Source organism: Octopus bimaculoides, chromosome 6 (genome assembly GCF_001194135.2).
Source record: "Octopus bimaculoides isolate UCB-OBI-ISO-001 chromosome 6, ASM119413v2, whole genome shotgun sequence".
NCBI lineage: Eukaryota > Metazoa > Mollusca > Cephalopoda > Octopoda > Octopodidae > Octopus > Octopus bimaculoides.
In genome coordinates this window covers 97,690,777-97,695,835 of record NC_068986.1, presented here as the reverse complement: position 1 = coordinate 97,695,835, position 5,059 = coordinate 97,690,777, and the positions used below count along the sequence as shown (strand labels likewise).

The 5,059-nt window shown below is 33.2% G+C and overlaps 1 long non-coding RNA gene across 2 annotated transcripts in view; it reads right to left on the bottom strand.

Annotated features, from left to right (window-relative positions):
• Positions 1-5,059, bottom strand: part of LOC106872923 (uncharacterized) — a 391,770-nt gene that overhangs the window by 58,514 nt on the left and 328,197 nt on the right. The gene's annotated exons all lie outside the window — the stretch shown is intronic.

Below are 5,059 nucleotides of genomic sequence, written 5' to 3'. Positions count from 1 at the left end.
TATATATATATATATTAGAATTTCAACATCAGTTATACGATATTTGTGTGTATGCATGCATGCATGTATGTATGTATTTACGTATGTATGTATACGTGCAGATTTGCATGTTTTGTTTTATGTCTGTCTTCTTAGGCATATACTTGCGTATCTAGACGTGCTCGTATATACTTAAATGATAAACTTCTGGAAAGTCTTACAGAGTTTTACAGTTCTAGTAATAGATTGGATCTGTTGTCTTCGAATCAACTTCCTCCTTTCTGGTTTTGGGAAGCCTAATTTCTCAAGATTAGTATTTAGGTAGTGTGTTACATATACTATCACCCCAATAATTACAGGTATAAACCTGAACTTATAATCTGTATAGAATAACTGCAGATTTCTCAATAGTTCAGCGTAGGATCTTTAGCTTTATGTTAACATCCGCTGGGGCTGATTTCCAAAACTCTACACAGTCTCTCTTCTCTATCCCAAATCATTATGTCAGGTCTGTTGTTTACATATTATTGAGGTTTCCACTGGGATATTCCACAAGAACTCCTTTTTATCATTAGTGGCATCTATCTTATTGTGGGTTCTATGTATGTATGTATGTATACATACATGTACGTGTATGTATGTGTGCCTGACTATCTGTTCGTATGTATGTATTGATGCATGTATGAACGTGTATGTATGTTGTTCTGTCTCTCTGTCTGTCTGCCTGTCTGTATGTATTTATATATGTATGTATGTATGTATGTTAGTGTGTGTGTGTGTCTGTCTGTATGTATGTATGTGTGTATGCATCTCTTTGTTTCACGTCGGTCTCGTCGGTTGAAATGTGATCCAACGTAGTTCTGATGCCGCCTAATTTTGAAAATCATGCTACATCTCTTTCTGTCAAAAGTAAGGTTATTTATTTAATAAATAATAATCAATGAAAAAAAAAAATTATTAATTACTGCCATTGATACCATCGACTACAACACTTAAAGACGATGCTGAATTATGGCCTCACTCGAATATACAGAAAATGAACAGAAGGATGTTTCCCCTGGAAATATTCGACTATCCTTCTTAAAATTCATGCACTGTTTCCGTAGAACAGAGACCAGAGACAGTTTTATTTTCCCCACGTCATTTTGTTCCATTTAGTAACCATGAGCTAATCAGGGTGTGGAAGCACGCCCTATTTACCGAAATACTTCATTCTGACCCAGGCTGAAATTTCTTTTTTGTCCGTTTGGTCATATAAAATGTTTCTTTATATCATTTAAAGAAGGTATAATCATGTTTTCTGAAGCCTAATTTTTTTAAATGTGGTCTGCGAAAGTTTTAAGTAAAGACAACCTTTATGTTCTTTCGCTTTTACTATCTGTAGAACCGAAAGAAATACCCTTTTACTGATAATATATATTTGTACCACTGGTGTGCTAAGGTAAATATTAGGCAACAGTTATTTAAAGATACGTGTAGTTATTCCAAGCAAGTAAATTGAGGGGTGAAATGTTAATGTGAATAAAGTTTGACGAATACTTAATTCTGTTGTTCTAAAGACCGGATAATTCATTAGAAATCTCAAATTCTAGAATCCTTTCCTCTACAATTCTTCACCTTGCCTTTTTGGAACACAGCAGTCTTTGTTCTACTGAAATGCTTGGCCTTTGGAGCAACATAATTAAAGTTATTCTGAAACCTTTCACCTGATCTAAATTTAATAACTATATGCTACTTTAACGACAAATAACAATTTCGAATTGAATACACTGCCGAGAGAAATATAATTTTCCGTTATCACAACATTTGTAAATGCTGAAAATCTTAGGTTTGATACATATCCATAGGGAAAATAGAGGAACTTTTTTAAATATATACGCTAGAGATTAATTAAGAGTGTCGACCAAGGAAACCTTAGAAGTAAAAATAATCTTAATGAGAAAAAATGAAGATTAATTGAAGAATTGTAAATATTGAAAAACAATGGGGGAACAAAATTGGATGTAACATTGTTTTAAAATATATGACACATTTCACAATGTAAGATCACCTAAAGGGCTTTCAGAAATGCGCTTAGTTTATAAAATGAATTGAAAAATAATTATGTTTGGAATCTTTAGTTAGAAGAAAGCCTATAAGCGGAGTTGCTAAAGTTGCTAATTAATCTCTCTCGTTCCAGACTCTGCGTCAAAACGTTTTAATATTCTCCTAGATACCCTGGATTAAAAAAAAAGTAACACATACGGCTACCTAGATTCGAACTCATCTGTAAGAAACAACTTAATTTTGAATGATAAAGAATTTAAGTTGAAGATTGTTTTCTTTTATCCAACTCTTGGCTCAATTGAACAAATTGCTGGCTAATATATTTCAGCTATTTACATTCGATCTTTGATTCAGGAAATCTCTATTCGATACTACAATATTTAATGCTTTGGTATTTATTCTTAAAGGTACAGCTGAGATACGAGCGAATTCAGTTATCACGTTAAGCAGGTCGAACCAGTACACTTTCTCAGTGTCATGTAAGTCTAATCCATACATACATTTGCGTGCATGTATGTGGTTCTCCAAACGAGCAATTGAATATGAGATAAAAGATTATTAGTTATATTACTTAGGGAGTATTATAAATTTAGTCACAAAACAGCAGAATCATGTTACTGGACTATTTCCTGTTAAGAGATTTTCGTATTTTCGAAAGGTTAATTAACAGGCATTCGACGTGGCTGAAGATACATTATAAGTGAAAACACCAAAAACCGATGTGCGAGCCTTTTATCGATCAAATCACTGAGTAAAGGGAGCTTTTTTTTTTTTTTTTAGATGGTTAAAGGGGGTTTGTTACACTTTTCTGTACAAAAGAAGTTTTCAGATAAATTATATAATTGTTAACAAAAGGTATAAACATTTAAAAATATGTTGCAGCTTAAATCGAGAAATAGAGAAGGTACAAGATAGGGAGAGGATGGAAGAGCATGAACGGGGGTAAAAATGATTGAGAGAAGGAAGTACAATAACGAAAAGATGCAATTATGACAAACGAAGGGGAAATAAATTAATACAGGGGAAAAAGTTATTGAAATGAAAAGATAACAAGACGAGGACAACAAAAACGATGATTCCATTTCAATAAATAATGAAAATGGTAGAATCAAATTCAAACTAAGGGTAGAAATGTATAGATAAATGGTACAAACACACACACACACACACACAGACATATGCACATATAAACAGATACTTATACATTAGGTATTAGGGTGGATATATTATTATTATTATTATTATTATTATTATTATTATTATTATTATTATTATTGAGTGAGTGACTGAGCAGTGGATGCCATCAAAATGACACTGGGGTAAGATGTACAAAGCCCAAGACACCCATCACGACTATCCGTCTGATAAGGGTACGCCAGGCACATGCATCACAACCATATGTGCGTGAGATGGCGTCTCATATCACGATAAACAGCGCATGACCTTCCAGGTCTAGTAGCCCATCCCACTCAAAATGTCCCTGACCAATGGCCGTTTAAGAATGTTGAATGAAATACCTATGTTTCCAAAGCTGAATTACTCAACCCCCACCCCAATTCCTCTCAATACATAGCTATGATTATCCTCCAATACATCTGCTCGTGATTAGAGATGCACGTATCGTCAGCCACCAAGGGACATGTTCAACTGGTTCAGGTCAACAAACTAACATGCAAATCTGTGGCATTGAGCAGAATATCAGTTGCAGCCCATGTTTGAATTCAAATTTCACCGTGGTCGATTTTTCATTTCATCCTTCGGCGCCCATAATTTAAGTGCTAACTGAATACTGGAATCGATGTAATCGACTTAACTCCAGAGCCAAAATTTCAGGCCACATGCCTATAGTAGAAAGAATTATTATTATTATTATTATTATTATTATTATTATTATTATTATTATTATTATTATTATTATTTTAGTAGTAGTAGTAGTAGTAGTAGTAGTAGTAGTAGTAGTAGTAGTAGTAGTAGCAGCAGCAGCAGTTATTGATAGTCGGTCAAAGTTCTTACAAATAAAGAAGCAAATATATATATATATATATAATGATTTTTATTTCATAAAATATTCATTATTATGGACATGGTTAGCAAATAGTTGTATTGGTGATGTAAGCAGTTACATTAATCCCACTATTCGACTGCTGTTTTATTCAAACTCAAATTCCGAAAAGAGAGGAGGCTAAATGTATGTTGCCTGTTGCTCTGTCACTTCTTCGAATTGGCAAACGAAATATTGATTGGTAACACAGATTACAATGTCACATGGCGGTATTGTACATTGTGATATAAGCACCAGTAATCGTCAAATAATCTTTTTACGGAACTTGGAATAATGTCTGCGGGTTTTGAGCTTAGTATGTAAGAGGACAAACTAAAAACAAAACATTTTGTCTGTTGAATATAAGGCAATAATCTAACTAACTTTTATTAGTTTCCACTGTTAACACATGGCAAAATACTTTGGGGGTTGGGTTATTTATTCACTTATACTGAAATTAATAAATGACTGTTACTTCATATTTTCGAGTCTGTCAACGATGAAAGATAAATAAACTTCTGCAGTATCAGAATTGAGAACGTAAAGGACCGTAATTAAATAGCACAAGACCTTTTTATTTGTTGCTCTACAGTTTCGCCAATCCATCCCTATTTTCAAAGTTATTGTTAGAGTTATATTTCAATCTTGTTGAATAGCTAAGCAGAAAAAGCAGAAATGTCTTTCTCTTTGAATACATTCGTCACGGTTATCTTATCTTACATTTGAAACACACATAGCAAAGAGTCCGTAGCTGTTTACCTACGCTTCTGTTTTCTTTCTCCTTTTAGTATTTTTATTTAATTGATTTTTACTCGATCGTGTCGTTCAAACTTCATTACACATCGTTTGTGTTGTGCTAACTATTTGGCCATCGCATGCTCAAAATACAAACAATTACACATGTGTTTGTAGAATGTAATATAAATATTGCTCTCTTCATCTCTAACTCGAATGTACCTCTCTCTATCTCGTTATATATATATATATATATAT